Source organism: Capricornis sumatraensis, chromosome 13 (genome assembly GCF_032405125.1).
Source record: "Capricornis sumatraensis isolate serow.1 chromosome 13, serow.2, whole genome shotgun sequence".
Classification (NCBI taxonomy): Eukaryota; Metazoa; Chordata; class Mammalia; order Artiodactyla; family Bovidae; genus Capricornis; species Capricornis sumatraensis.
This window is the reverse complement of record NC_091081.1, coordinates 1,838,854-1,856,207: the sequence shown is the minus strand read 5'-3', so window position 1 is coordinate 1,856,207 and position 17,354 is coordinate 1,838,854.

Genomic DNA, 17,354 nt, shown 5'->3' with positions numbered 1-17,354 from the left:
ATGGTAACTCGCAAATCAAGTCAGATGTGGGACCAGACCAAGAATAAAAATATGACACTGCACTGTTATGAAAAGGAGTGAAATTTTAAATCTTTAGTTTCTTGGAATTAGGGTTTTTTGTTTTGTTTTGTTTTTAGTTTTAGAAACATACACACTATAAGCACAGGATATTACTTGTCATTTTTTCCTCCAAAGTAAGGTCTTTTTATGTTTCAAGGGCATAGATAACAAATTTATTTTTTAAAAAATCTTTTAAAACTCATGTTCTGAATAAGTACATTTTGTTTAATATAGAAGTAAAGAACTATCTGGTTTTAGAGCATGGTATGTACAAGGCAACTTTCTTATATTCTACCTTACTTTAACTCGTCTCTTTCATTACCCTGTCCCACCTGTAAAGACAAAGTTCACAGCTCCAGTAAATTTAATTAAGCTGCAAAAGGCACAACTGCTCCATTTTTACTCTTCTTCACTTCTGTTAAATTATATTTGCATTTAAAGATATAAAAAATTAGAGCTGAAAGCAACCATAAAATCATCCCTATTGCCCTGTGAGAGTTGGACCATAAAGAGGGCTGAGTGCCACAGAATTGATGTTTTCTAATTGCGGTGCTGGAGCAGACTCTTGAGAGTCCCCTGGACAACAAAGAGATCAAACTAGCTAATCCTAAAGGAAATCAGCCCTGAATATTCATTGGAAAGCCTGATGCTGAAGCTGAAACTCCAATACTTTGGCTACTTGATGTGAAGAGCCAACTCATTGGGAGAGACCCTGATGCTGGGAAAGACTGAGGACAGGAGGAGAAGGGGATGACAGAGGATGAGATGGTTGGATGGTATCACAGACTCAATGGACATGAGTTTGAGAAAACTGGGAGATAGTGAAAGACAGGGAGTATGGCATGCTGCAGTCCATGGAGTCTCAGAGTCAGACATGACTGAGCACTGAACATCAATCCTTTGCCCTAAGTGCTACCTGCATAGATGATTAATAAAGCAGGGGAAAAATCAAATGTGTTGATTACAAGCTGATCGAAAATACCACTGATTTTCCCTTTGCTTTGCTCACTGGTGATGCACATTTGTGGGAGAATTGAGCCTCTTCATTTCTGAGTCTCTGGCTCAGTGGGGAAGGTGAATGCAGTGAAGTCAGACTGGTCACTGACTCACTGGTCATTGCTGTTAAGCAACCAGTCTCAATACTGTGTGGGGTTCACCCTGTTAGAGAATCTGCTGCAGGTTGCCTTACTGCGGGAAAGATGCAGCAGCTTCACCCTGAACTCTTGGCTTCTCACCAAACATCTTTAGTGACCTGGTTTTTCTTGGTCTTGATTACAAGTCCCTGGTCCTGGGACTCTGATTCATCCAAAGAAAGTGATTGTATAATATTATGCACTGAATGCTTTTGTCCCCCCAGAATGCATGAAACCCTAACCCCTAAAAGTAATGACATTTGGAAATCTGGCCTTCGGGAGATAATTAGGTTAAATAAAGACATGATGGTAGGGCCCCAATGATGTGATTAGTGCCCTTACAGGAAGAGGAAGGTACACCAGACCTCTCTCTCTTCCCCTCTCTCTCCCCTCTATCTCTACCAAAAAGGACACAGTAGGAAGGGGCTACTTGGCAAGCCAGAAAGAGAATTTCACCAAGAATTAAATCTACCTTGATCTTGGACTTCCAGTTTCCATAACTGCAAGAAATATATGCCTTGTTGTTTAGTCCACTCAGTTTATTAGATTTTGTTCCAGCTGCCTGAACTAAGAACAGGCCTAGTGCCAGGCGAGAGCACTTTCCCTCATCCGGCTTGGATACCCTAAATGTCTCTTTTAATGCCTTGAATACTCAGAGGTGACCCTTTTTCTCCTGAGGACTATTAGGTGGGCCTGGTAGTCATTCTCCACCTGCCCAGCTTATTACTTTTCTTAACCAAACCCCTCTAATCAGGATGATAGACACAAGTGTTTATATGATATGCAAACCAAGAAGATGAAAATAAGTCATAAGCTGTCACATCTATTAGTGAGGAATATAATAGAATCATGCAGTTATAAAGCTGAGCTGTAGCTTAGAGATCACCACTATTGCTTTATTCCATAACAGAAGAAAGTAGATCTCAATAAGGATAGCTTACCTAAATTCATATCATCAGGGTAGAAACAGGCCCAGGAATAATATTCTGTAAATATATTTTGCTCAGCTCATTTTATGCTTTAAACAACAATTTTTATTGTATAAAATGTCAATAAAATGATTAGCTTAATTTTTTCAATTGCACACATGTACTACTAAAGCTGAAACTCCAGTACTCTGGCCACCTCATGTGAAGAGTTGATTCATTGGAAAATACTTTGATGCTGGGAGCGATTGGGGAAAGGAGGAGAAGGGGACGACAGGGGATGAGATGGCTGGATGGCATCACTGACTTGATGGACATGAGTCTGAGTGAACTCCGGGAGTTGGTGATGGACAGGGAGGCCTGGTGGGCTGCGATTCATGGGGTTGCAAAGAGTCCAACACGACTGAGCGACTGAACTGAACTGAACTGAACATCCACCCTGGTCTCATTTCTTAGGGTTTGGAAACATTGATATTACCATGTGTACTTACTATTGTGCCGCATGCTGCAATTACAGCATGACAAATCAAAGTCATAATAGTAACCATGACTTCTTGTTCTTCTAATTTAAGTTGTCATCTCCTAAACCAAATGTCTTCCACATAAACTGAAGCAAAAATCAGGCAGGCATGTTTATATGCACTTGAAGATGGAGAGATAAACAAGGCAAGTTGTGACTTCAGCAAAACACAGCCCACTGGTAGAGACTGACAGCTGCAGGAAGTCCGTCAGAAGGAAATAAGTTGGGCTGGTCTCTAAGGTGCTATAATCAGAAACCAAATTCTCACAATTGAGCAAAGGATGTAGGATCATTTCTTTTGGGAAGAATTAAGGAAGATTTCAGACCAGAGGTTTCAAATGGTAATTAGAATTTAGAAGAAAAAAAGCAGAAGAAGGCATAAGAAAATAAAAGAAATGCTCTGAGAAGGAGGTGCCTAGAGGTGGACAGTGACAGTATTTTTCCAGTGAGCAGTGACCAGCTCAGCATTGCAGAGGGTCACGGAGAATGGATGGGGTGGTAGTTAGATCAATAACTGGAAGGCAGGTCAGAGTCAGCCAGATCATGGAGGACTTATAATCACATGCTAAGGAGTTCATTTTAATTTCGCAAACAGGGGAGCCAAGAAAAATGATCCTTAGCAGAGTAATAATCAGGTCTCCATTAATTACAAAATCACAACAATGAAAGCAAACAGAGAGTAATAGCAAGCAATTTGCTGATAATCTCCTTGCTGTCTATCTGAGACAGAATCTGAGTCTTCCTGTTTATCACCAGTTATCAGGGCAATCTTATCACCAGAGTTATCTTTTCATTGTGATCTGCTTAATCTTTTCAGAATCTGCTGATGTTTTCATCTTTGGCTGCCAAGATTCTGGCTTGGGCTTGAGTCCTCCCTTAACAGCTCCTTGGCTGCCCTTCTCCATTCATCCATCACATGCTAAAAGTCCATCCAAAATCTGCAGTACATCTCACTTTTTCCATTTCTTGTCGCTCTCGTGTTACATTGGCCTCTTGTACACCTGAAAATTAGATTCAAGCAATTTCTGGTTCTGATGTTTCAAACACTTCATGCCTTTGTGCTTACAGAGTGCCCTTCAGAGCCCTGGTTGCACCCTTCTTGTTGAGTCTGGATTTAGGGAGTTTTCACCATGAAGATGCAGCCTATCAAAAAGAACAAAGGATCACCTTGGACTTGTCTGTGAAGTTGAGTTAGAGAATGGCAAGCTGCTGATTAATATGCCGGATTATTCCCAAAATTGACTATTACTTGTCTCCTCTCCCCATAAACATTTTTCATGAATCTTAAGCCAGCTTAACTAACTAGTTAAGTGTTCTCGTGGTAGCTTCTGAAAATAGCAAAATCTTTTAATTTCATGAAAGGACAGCATTTAAGTGAAATACGCAAATACCTGTTTTGATAGAGAAATTCCTATTTTCGAGGATAAATTCCTCTAAAAACTCACCTATTCCTTCTCTCCTCTCTCTCTGCCCACCTACTTATCTTCCTATTTTTCATCTCTAACCATTTATCCCAAATGACCCCCCCCCCCAGCAATTCAATTGTTTTAAAGATCAGAGGAGATTCCTTGGAGAAACAGGCCCATTTTAGAGATGAAAACTGAAATACAAGTAAGCTGTATTTTAGATTTGCTTGTGAAGGTAATTACAAACCTACTATAGAAACTCAAAGCTCTCAACCCTCAGTCCAGCCGAGAAAGTTTTAGCCCTGATTTATAAATTAGCTTGAAAGAGATGATGATTCTTTCTCCTGCCTTGGAAATAATCTTGGTTTCTGGCTAAGAAATCAATTACATCATATCAATTAACTCAAGGATAGAAAAACTTGTCTAAAACTTGGCTGGTCCAGCACTTTGGAAAAAAAAAAAAAATCCAGCTTTGATTCAAAGAACCTCTTATACAAATGAACTAGCCTCAGTAGCCACTACAGAATCCTATCATTTGTTTAAATATTCTTGTACTAAATTCTCAATTTAGTAAGTGCTACATAGGCATGACAATTTAGTTTTGAGTACTCAGAGAAATATTTTCATTCAGTTTAGAAAATAATTTCAGTTTGTCTGTATATAGAGTGTTGTTACATATATATTGATAATTTTTGCTCTGCAATTTATTTTCATTTTTGCACAGGTTTTTTCAATATTTTAAATTATAAATCTTGTTTTAATTTCTGAACCTTATAAAAATAACTCTCAAGAACGTTATTACATTTGCATTAAAATTATATCAGTCATTCATTTTTTATGGAAATTGTCAGAATTTTTGGCATTACCTTTACTAAGTGTGGAAATTATTAAGCACATGAATAATAAATAAAAAAGAATAATACAATGATTTATTATTTATGAAGTAAATTGGAGGTGATTTGTTTTACATAAAGAAATATGGCTTTGGAATAAGACAGACTGAACTTGACCATATATCAGGCTTAGTCAAGTCATTGCATGTCTCTTCACATGAAATATGGGTTTCTGATTACAATGATGTTGTAAAAAAAAAATAATAATGTTACGAATACAGCAGAAATTTCCTAGCTCAGGGATGGTTCATATTATGTGTTCAAAAATATTAGTACCCTTTCTTCTTTCCCAGAATATGTACTATTGTAGTAATGCCTTTCATGTTAGTCTTACAGTTTCACTAGAAGTGACCATTCTTAGTTTCAGTAAGTTTGCAAAATTAATGATAGAAGAAGGAATCCGTTTACTTCTTTCTAATTGCAAAAGCATTTTGCCAGTAGAAATATAAAAAGAGGAATGCTTTAAATTATACTATATTTTACTCAGCCAACTAGCTCAGCATTTTATGGGGATGTAATCCTAATTTTACTTAACTTAAAACAAAAACTCAAAGTTGTTTTATTAAGCCAAAAGAAGCTATTGCCTATTTACATGTCTAGCATTTACTTGATTGAACATTAATGAGCTCTTATTTTTCTGAAGTATTTTATGTTGTGTTTCAAATCCATCTTGAGAACTCAACAAAAATGAAGATTTAAGGTTAAACCTACGGCTACACATCAAGGTAATTCACCAAAAAAAGAAAAATTATAGAGGAGGTTAAAAGGGGAAAACAGAAGAGGAAAAAACTTAGGCCGAGGAGATCAAGAAAAAAGTGAAATGAGTCAGAAGAAAATTAATTAAATATTGAATGTTCAGTTGTCTCACAAAATTAGAGACAGGTTAATTCAAGCTCTAAATACACTGATGTAAATGTAACTATGTTGCAAACCAGGTATGTAATTTCAAGAATCCATTAATGCGCTTTAAAAAAATACACATGTGAACAAGAAAAGCCTGTGTTTTATTAAAATGTGTTCATATTTGAACACAACCTGAGATAAATTCTAAGCATCAAAGACCTTCTTTACCTGAAAATCACTCAAAGCAGTAGAAACTTTAGTGGAGACAGGAAGGTTTAACACATTGGAGCAGGTATTATGCATGTTCTTTTCTTAAAAAAACGCATCCCTGTGAATTGTAATTAGATCTAAATCCCAAATTAATGACTTATTATGTCAACATATTTTATCTCTGCTCTATAAAAATTTTTACTTTCTCACTAGACTGCCAACTCTTTGAGACAGAAGCCATTATAATTCTCTTGCTTTTCCTACAGAACTGAATACAGTACTTAGCATAACCTAACTAGTCCATTTATCATTAAGGAACCAAACTGAATGTGCTGTGTCCATGACTGCTTAATTTGCGTTATAGGGAACCACGAACACAAATAGAGAGAACAGCGAATCGTAGAGGGAGCTGAATAATCTGCCGTGTTTATTTTATTACTGAAGCCCATCACCCACTGTCTTTTACTCCATTTAGCTTGTTTTTCTCTTCCTTTATTCTACCTTTGTTTCTGTATTTTGTGCTTTCATACCATTTTACTTTATTATCCTTTGCTGAATAAAAACTGGAAAAATTTGGGGGAAATAATGGAAATAGACATGTTTTAATGCTACATTGGCTAGTATTTGTGCAAGCTTACAATGGCACCCCACTCCAGCACTCTTGCCTGGAAATTCCCATGGACGGAGGAGCCTGGTGGGCCGCAGTCCATGGGGTCGCTAAGAGTCGGACACGACTGAGCGACTTCACTGTCACTTTTCACTTTCATGCATTGGAGAAGGAAATGGCAACTCACTCCAGTGTTCTTGCCTGGAGAATCCCAGGGATGGGGGAGCCTCATGGGCTGCCGTCTATGGGGTCGCACAGAGTCAGACACAACTGAAGCGACTTAGCAGCAGCAGCAGCATATATATAATTATATATATATATATACAGACACATCCCCAAATCAAAAAGTGTTAGTCACTCAGTGGTGTCTGACTCTGCAACCCCATGCACTGTAGCCCACCAGACTCCTCTGTCCATGGTATTTCCCAGGCAAGAATAATGGAGTAGATTGCCGTTTTCTTCTCCAGAGTGTCTTCTCAACCCAGGGATCAAACCCAAGTCTCCCACTTTGCAGGAGGATTATTTACCTCATGGACCACAAGGAAAACCATATATGTGTATATATTGCTATAGATACATTTAAGTTTTGTGTGCATTTTAAAATTATTCAGTGAAATGAATAAGTACTGAGTCTTGACTGGGTGTAAGTCAGAGTCCATTTGTAAAGCAAGTATTATGAGCACCTATAACGGACAAAAGATGGTAGAAGGGAAGGAAAAATCCATTAGAGGAGCCATTACAAAAAGCCTTGAATCTATTTCTGTAACAAGCTTACAAAAGGATAGTGTTTTGTCATGACTTTGGCTGTATAACAAAGTAAAAAATGATTTATCTCTCTGTTTACCAATGTTTGGTCTTGAGCTTAAAATAATATTCCTTTTTATAAATTTACTGTGAAAATTATTACTTGGTTGTTTAGACAATCTAGAAAATGTTGGATATAGTAGAGAAAAGGTGAAATCAGATGCATGTTGGACTAAGTAACTTAAAATGTTTTCCAAACACTTTAGGTTCTAAAAAATCTAAATTTATTTTCTCGGAAATCAGCTGCTTGTTTATATTAAAAAAAAATGAAGCCATTTTCCAATCTCTTTCATTTAATTCCTATTGCTTTTTAAGAACTATTTATTATACTGAGAGACTGAGTTTCTTTGAAATTACTGTTTTCTTTAACATAGAAAGAAAAAAAACTGAAAATATAGTAGGTATGCTGCTGCTGCTGCTAAGTCATTTCAGTCGTGTGCAACTCTGTGCGACCCCATAGACAGCAGCCCACTAGGCTCCCCCATCCCTGGGATTCTCCAGGCAAGAACACTGGAGTGGGTTGCCATTTCCTTCTCCAATACATGAAAGTGAAAAGTGAAAGTGAAGTCGTTCAGTCGTGCCCGACTCTTAGCGACCCAATGGACTGCAGCCTACCAGGCTCCTCCATCCATGGGATTTTCCAGGCAAGAGTACTGGAGTGGGGTGCCATTGCCTTCTCCGATAGTAGGTATAGGTACCTCTTAATGTTCATTTTTACTTGTTGAAATTTATGACATCATTTTGGTAAGTAGGCAGAAATCTAATTTCCTTGAAGATCCCTTGGATAAGCAAAAGAAATTCTAGGTAAAAGTGTTATTCAAGTCAATGAACCTCAAAAATGTAATTTAAAAAATGGTATCATTAAGTTCAGCTGGTAAAGAATCCACCTGCAATGCAGGAGACACTGGCTCAATTCCTGGGTTGGGAAGATCCCCTGGAGAAGGGATAGGCCCCCCAATCCAGTATTCTTGGGTTTCCCTGGTGGCTCAGAACCTGCAAGGCAGGAGACCTGGGTTTGATCCCTGGGATGGGAAGATTCCCTGGAGGAGGGCATGGCAACCCACTCCAGGATTCTTGCCTGGAGAATCCCATGGCCAGAGGAGCCTGGAAAGCTACAGTCTACGGGGTCGCAAAGAGTCGGACACGACAGCAAGTAAGCACCACACACACAGCACCATTATGGAATTGCATGAGTACCATCTTCCCCCCTGATAGGTCAGTTTTATCTGTCATGAAAAGGAACTAATTTAGAAGGAAAAAAATTGTCTTTTGTACACATAAATACCTTACACTTAGAAAATCCCAGTACAAATAGTAATACTAAAACTAGTTTTCTGGTAAGTATAAATTTTCTTCATACATCTATGAATGAATTATATATTCATCATTACTTCATTCTTTCAGAAAATATTTACTGAGACAATTATATGTGTCAAGTATCATGGGTTCTAGAAACGTAGCGATGTCAAGAAAGGGTTTCTTCCCTTGTGGAGTTGACATTACAATGGGAGACAGCAGATCATAAATACTGCAATTTCACAAGAAAATAAACAGTTCACAGAGTACATAATGAGAGTGAGAGAAAGTACATGTAGATAAGTCAGTCAGAAAAGCTTTTCTGGAATGAAGAGGCTGAGCTGAGATTTGAACTAGTCAGTCATGGAAAGATTTGGAAGAATTCCTGGAAGAAGGAACAGGTATGAAAGGCATTTAAGGAGAATAATCTCAGAGTACTCCCATAGTCAATTAAAGGTAGTTAATTTTTAGACATTTTTTCCATTGCAACGTAGCATCTATTTTCCCTCCCCTTAAATTTAGGTAGGTTTCCAACTGCTTTGACCAAAAAAGTGTTACAAGTGTTCCAGACTAGTCTCTCAGAGAACTGGCAGCCTCCACCTGATCTCTCAGAGCCCTTAGCAGACAGGTAGCTCTAGAAATTCTCCCGGAGAGAACACCAGAAGAGTTCACGACGAGAAGCAGGAGCAGATGGAGAGGAGCCCGACTGAGTTCAGCCTTCCTGACTACTCTTCCATGGCCCCGGCCGCAGGACAGAATCTTTTTTTTTTTTAACCTCCCAAGGCCATTTGAAAACACCATGAAAAACAGAAGCATCATCCAGCAAAGCTCTATTGGAATTCCTGACTCACATGTGAAAAATGATAAGATGGTTGTTGTTTTAAGCCACTGAATTTTGAAGAAGTTTCTTATGCCATAACGGGTAACTGGAACATTTCCTAGAGCTGAAAAAAGATCAATATGGTAGGTGCATAATGAATCAAGGAGTCTGTGATATGGAATGGGGCCAGACATTTTACTCAAGGTTCCCTGGTATGCAAGACTGAGGAAGGAGTATTATTCTTACCTTACATACATCTTTAGAAAGACATCTCTGCAATTTTTTCAGAAAATAGGTTTTAGAGAGGTAAGAGTATAAATAATCAGGAAGATTGGTTTTCAAAAAAGCATTGTAGTCAAGGTATTGTTCCATTTAATTCTTTCAACACCTGAGCTAGCAACTTGCAATGTCTTTATTTTACAAACGAGCAGACTAAGGAACACAAATAATTAAATAATTTGCCCAGTGTTGCACACATAATAAAAGGAGTGTAATTGAAAGCCAGACTGATTCTAAAGTATTTGATGTAGAGTCACCAAACCCGAGGTTCTCAAAGAGTGGTCCCTGGACCCGCAGTATAAGCCATTACCTAGAAATCTACTATAAATGTAAATTCCTAGGCCCTACCTCAAGACCTCCTAAGTCAGAAACTCAAGAGTGGGACCTGCACTCCAAGTTTTGACAAATGTTCCAGGTGATTCTGATGCAAGGCCAAAACTGTCTCTGAGACAAAGAAAAGATAGAAGATTCAGAGTTGAGCTGAAAGGGAACTTTGGTATTTGAGGTTTGACCAAGAGACTGAAGGAGGATAAGGAGGATGAAGAGGGGTCATTAGTGGAGCAGAAAGGAACCCAGAAGACTCCGATGATAGTCAAGAAAGGACTGTTTCAAGGAGAGATGGTTCCATTTTTGTCAAAGGTCACTGAGCAATCAAGTGAGGCAAAGACACACCAATACCAGTGGACTTGCCAGGATAGGTTGAAGCTATTAGTTACCTTGAAATGGGTTATTTTGTGGATTGGTGAAGAAAGCTTGGTTGGAACAGAATAAGGAAAGAATGGAGAGGCAAGAAATGAAGTTTTTCTATGAAATACAGAGATATGGTATAAGAGAAGTATTTTAAATGTGTGTTTTTTCTTTAAGAAAAATAGATATTAAGGCTTTTTCATATACCATGAGAAACCTTGGTCAGTGTAGAGGAAACTGAAGTTGATAAAAAGAGCAAGACACAATTATTATAGGAGTAAAAGTTCTTATGTGGACAAGAGTAGGGTGTTTTTGTCCTCAGTAAGATCACAGACTCTTCTTAATAAGAGGTGAAGCAAAGAATCTTGGAACAAATGAAGACTGTCTGAAGACGTGGTGGTAAGGTGAAGAGGGTCATGTCAGCGAGCTTACAGCTTATCAGTGCTGTCTGTTCTGATGTCATATGTCAGAGTCGGGAGGATCGAGAAGAGAAGGCATAGAATAGCTTAGAATGTAGGGATTCAGATGTAGTAGAAGAATGCAGAAGAACTACTATGCAAAGCTAGAGACCATCTGGAATTTGTGATCATTAATTTAATATGAGGACATTAAGAAGAGGCTTGTTGTTTTTTGTCTTTTTTTCCCCCAGGGAGCTATATCCAAGGCTGAGTTCTTTCCTGGTTAATATAATGAAGTGAGACAGGAGAAAGACTGTTTACAAGAAAGTGATTATAGTAGTGGACCATAGAGCCACTATAGGATTTCACTGCAAGGAGGAAATTGAACTATAAAGAGGATGCATAAAGTAAATTGGAGAGTCGAAGAGGTGAAGTTCATAGAGGGGTTGGAGAATTGTGGGTGTAGGAGTACTGGAACAGAAAAGAAGAAATCTGATCTGTTATCTGTTCTGTTCCTCCAGCTCTAACCCTGGTGCTCTGTTGCCTGTGCTTAGTCATGCTGGCCCTGCACCTTCCTAAAAGAATGTTGGCTACAGCCTGAAATATACCTGGCAGCCCATTCTCAAGGTTCTGACCATTAAAAAGTAAAATACCTTTCCATTCACATAGAGATTAAAAAGTTGCAAAACAGGGAATAGCAATTGTCTTTTTGGAGGTTAATGGGACCATTTTGACCAGACCTAGGTGGACAGCTGCCAGAATAAGGGATTCCTGAAAGAAGTTTACAACAACCAGTCATAGCTCCTCCTTGTTTTAGTATAAAAAAAAGTCTGAATTCTAACTAAGGTAAGATGGTTATTTGAGACACTAGTTAACCATTTTCTCAGTCTGCTGGGTTTCCGAATAAAGTCACTATTTCTTGCCTCAACAACTTGTTTTTAGATTTAATGGTCTGTTCTGCAGCACTGTGAACTTGGACTCAGCTACAGTACTATTTAACTAAGCCAAATGGATAGCAGGGACTCAGATCCTGACACAGAGTTTGGAGTTTATATAGTCATTATTGATGCAGATATACAGAAAAGATCATGGGAGTAGGGTGCTAAGGTGAGGAATAAAACATCACTGGAATGAGGAAGTTAAGTGTGGAGTGAACAAAATGTCAAAATGTCCGTAAAGGAAAAAGCTGATGGCAAGAATGATGACATAAGCAGCGATAAAATGAGAATAAATGAAGCTGGCACTTCAGTGTGTATGTGCTCATGCATAAATATAAAACAGATGTTTTAACTTTCCTTCCAAAATGTAAGGTTCTTGAGGGTAAGGTCCATGGTTAATGTTGGTCTTTCCTGTTGTGCTGTCTAGTGTGTTACATGTAAGATACAAATATATTTAAAATATCTAAATATCCCTCTAAAGTGATATGGATAAAAAGCAATTGCTAGCAATTTAAGAAAATGAACCAGCAGGATAGAAAGTTTTTAAAAGTAAATAACATTTATTTAAAACCTGATAGGCATCAGCAACTACTAATTTCCTACAAATATATTCTTACATCAGTCTTAAAAGAACACAGCTCTGTAATTTGTTTCATTTATTCTGCCTATGACTACACTCAAGGATAGTACTGTTACTAAGTACAAGCTCATAATGCTTGCTACAGAACAGGTCACTAAATCTTGAAAAAAAAAAAAAAAGAAAGAAAGTTAAAGAATTACTTTTGACAATTGCCATGTATAAAATCGACAAGGAGCTAGCCTTGGGAAGGACCTAGCACAGGGGCGTCTACTTTGTATTTTGTAACAGCCTAAATGGGAAAAGTGTGAAAAAGAATAGATACATGTGTGCTGCTGCTGCTTAGCCATTTAGCTGAGTCCGACTCTCTGCGGCCCCTCGGACTGTGACCTGCCAGGCTCCTCTGCTCATGGAATTCTCCAGGCAAGAATACTGGAGTGGATTGCCATTTATCTACTCCAGAGGATCTTCCAGAACCAGGGACTGAACCCATATCTCTTGAGCCTCCTGCCCTGGCAAGTGGATTTTTTACCACTAGCACCATCTAGAAAGCCAGACATACGTATACATATAATCGACATATGTATACATATACACTTTTCTGTACACCTGAACTAAAACAATATTATAAATCCACTACACTTATAGATAAATTAAAACTTAAATATATAAATATGTATAATAAAACTTTTTAAAAACATAAAACATATTTATGTAAGATAAAACCTCAAAAAAAGAATTGTCCTAGTTGTCAAATTTTCCAATAAGGTCAAATTCCTATAAGCTCAGCAATTTTCAGGATAAACAAACATGCCAATTTTTCTGATTTATGTTTATCTTCCAACTCCTATCTGATTAAGAATTTGTCCCAGATTTTAAAAATTAACAAGATTTATTATTAAAATAAGCTTTCATTGGTTTGATTCTACTCCATCTGGTAGTTCTAACCTCTGCCACAGTCTGTCTTACTGATTAGCGTGTGAGACCCACATGAAGTGTGCAGGGACTTTCCAGACTACCAGAATCTACCATCTTTCTTGTCTCAACTGTTTCCTTATGTGAGGACTTGACACCTTGATTGCCAGGACACCTTGCAGGTGCTTAACTGGTTAAATGCTAGAGCTAGGGACCACTGACTGCTCATCTCAGGTAAAGACTGGAGGAAAACTGAACTTGGCCTTCCAGCCATGAGGGCCATAAATTGCGCCACAGCTTTCAAGCTGGATCAGTTACTCAAGTCACCAGTAAGTGGGGCCAGTGGGAAACCTGTAGGGTAACTGGAGGATGCATATGTGAAAGATACAGATATGTAAGAAATAGAGGGTTGCAAACAATAAATGCCAGAGAGGGTGCGGAGAAAAGGGAACCCTCTTACAATGTTGGTGGCAATGCAAACTAGTACAGCCACTATGGAGAACAGTGTGGAACTGGAAATAGAACTGCCATATGACGCAGCAGTCCCACTGCTGGCCATACACACCAAGGAAATCAGAATGAAAGAGAAACGTGTACCCTAATGTTCATCGCAGCACTGTTTACAATCTCTAGGACATGGAAGCAACCTAGATGTCCATTGGCAGATGAATGGATAAGAAAGTGGTGGTACATACACACAATGGAATATTACTCAGCTTTTAAAAAGAATACATTTGAATCAGTTCTAATGAGGTGGATGAAACTGGAGCCTATTATACAGAGTGAAGTAAGTCAGAAAGAAAAACACCAATACATTATATTAGCACATATATATGGAATTTAGAAAGATGGTAATGATGACCCTATATGCGAGACAGCAAAAGAGACACAGATGTACAGAAGGGACTTTTGGACTCTGTGGGAGAAGGCGAGGATGGGATGATTTGAGAGAATAGCATTGAAACATGTATATTATCATATGTGAAATAGATTGTCAGTCCAGGTTTGATGCATGAGACAGGGTGCTCAGAGTCAGTGTATTGGGATGACCCTGAGGGATGAGATGGAAAGGGAGGTGGGAGGGGAGTTCAGGATGGGGAACTCATGTACAACCATGGCTGATTCATGTCAATGTATGGCAAAACCACTACAATATCATAAAGTAATTAGCCTCCAATTAAAATAAATAAATTGATTTAAAAAAGAAAGATAGAAGGTAAGTCCTACCACAAGCAGAGAAGACAATGGCCCCCCACTCCAGTATTCTTGCCTGGACAATCCCATGGATGGAGGAGCCTGGTGGGCTACAGTCCATGGGGCTGAGAAGAGTTGGAAACGACTGAGCGACTTCGCTTTCACTTTTCACTTTCATGCATTGGAGAAGGAAATGGCAACCCATTCCAGTGTTCTTACCTGGGCAAAACCAGGGACCGGGGCGCCTGGTGGGCTGCTGTCTGTGGGGTCGCACAGAGTCAGACATGACTGAAGTGACTTAGCAGCAGCAGCAGCAGCACCCTACCACAAGAGATATGATAATCTGAATGCTTTTGTGTACTGTTTGTCATTTACTGGATAAAGCAATTACTTTTTTTTTGTTTGCAACACTTTTTAATTTTTAATAAACTTTTCAACAACAACGAAGTCAGCAAAAACAAAATTCATATTAAATGACAGATTAAATATAGAGTTCTTATTTGTCAAGCAGTTTTATGGTAAATGTGTGACATACATAAAATGTTTGTTGACAGTCACTATTCACCATGAAGTTCATATAAGTAAAAAGATACAAATACACTGATAAAGCATGGATTTTTTTGAATATTATTCTTTTAAAAATAATTATGTCAAAAGATAATTTAATATGCATAGTTGTAGAGTTGTGTTAATGTGTTTCTCTAGAAGCATGACTTTTTCATTCAGATCAAGTGGAATATTATTCTAAATAAGTTTGTGCATTTTATATTTCAAGTGATTTTTTACAAAAAAGAAAAATTAAGCAACTATTCTTAATACCTCAGCTTCATTAGCAGAGGAAAAATCTTCACAGACAGAAAAATCTTTAAAAATTTTTTAAAAAAATCATCATCACAGAGAAAAAGCAATGAGCTTGGAAATTCATCCTGTTGAAGGTAAAATATCTGACAGCATTATAAATACTATTATAAATTCATTTTAAAAGTTAACAAAAGAGATAAAATTATTCTTTTTGCAGTAATAATACAAGTATTAGTTTTTCTGGAGCAGAGCAAAATGGTACGAATGCTATTCTTTACTAAAAAACACAAGCATCAAGAATATTCCTAGAGTTGATTGCTGTATACATACAACTTACAATTTTGTTTGAAAATGATTCTGTCAATTTAAATGGAAACTGTAGTCAAAATTAACATTTTTATATATTTTTATAGAGCAAATACATCTCAAAACTTTGTTACAAAACAGTTGTTGAATACAAAAAAGTTTCTTTGGCATGCCAAAAAGCACTTTTTACTTTCTGTTACTTATCATCAGATTTTTTAATATTTGGAATTTTAAAGGGTTATTCTGTGTGTCAATATATCCTGCAATTCATAAAAAAACATTTTATAAATGAGTTCGTTATATTTCTACTGTGTAGAAGTTCTCTGGAATTTTCTAGTTAAATTATTCAACAAATAGAGCACCAAGACACTGTTTAATGATTTTAGTGAACTGCTTTTACTATAAATCAAGATTGCAACTGAAAGGACCATCAATATTTATTCCTACAAAAGCACAAGAGTAATTGAGTCAATCAAATGATGAGAATTTAAAAGTGCACAACATTTAATTTTGAAATTTTCTAATTTCTCTTTGGAGAAATCTTTTTATATAGTCCCCATATTTCACTGGATACAAGTGTATGCTTATGATTTTGCAGCATCTGACATTTACTTTGATTTTTGACATTTACTTTGATTTTTCTTATAAAAACAATTGTTGAGATAACTAAATAAAAGTTTAAAATGAAAACAACATCTGTATTTTGACTGAATATATTTATATATTTCAGTATAAAATTGGAAATGAGAATGTCCCTATATTTAGCAAGATAGGCGCGGAACTTTCCAGGTAACTTGGTATTTGTAGAGAAAATATTTTCTCAATTAAGATTATACAGACAAATATATAAAGTAAAAATCTTTTCATATTTATTAACCACAAATATAACTTTGAGCAATTTCATGAATAAAAGATAATAAGCCTATGATATAAGAAAAATTTCATTCATTGGGAAAGTCCCAGTGACATAGCGTTGAGATAGATATGGATTATTTAAAAACCAGATTAAAGTTCTTGAATAACTACTTATGCAATCTTTAAAATTAAAATGAGCAATATGAATAATTGTTTTATACTCCTTGTATGTATAAAATGTTACTTTTAAAAATAATTTTGTTTTTTAATACTTTTTAAGAAGAACTATTTTATCAAACCACAAATACAACAATTTTTTTAGTTAATAAATATCTCAAAAGCTTATGTATTTTAAATTATTATAGCATCTTTCTAAAAATTCTCTGGTTTTATGATAAATTATATGGTTGATATAGTATTTTTTAGAATAGCTTTGTTAGTTCATTTTATTCACATTCAATTTTTAAGCAATATTCTTAAATACAAACAAATGTCTACAAAGATAGCATATTGAAAAGCAGAGACATTACTTTGCCAACAAAGGTCCGTCTAGTCAAGGCTATGGTTTTTCCAGTGGTCATGTATGGATGTGAGAGTTGGACTGTGAAGAAAGCTGAGCACCGAAGATTGATGCTTTTGAATTGTGGTGTTGGAGAAGACTCTTGAGAGTCCCTTGGACTGTAAGGAGATCCAACCAGTCCATTCTGAAGATCAGCCCTGGGATTTCTTTGGAGGGAATGATGCTGAAGCTGAAACTCCAGTACTTTGGCCACCTCATGCGAAGAGTTGACTCATTGGAAAAGACTCTGATGCTGGGAGGGATTGGGGGCAGGAGGAGAAGGGGACGACCCAGGGTGAGATGGCTGGATGGCATCACTGACTTGAT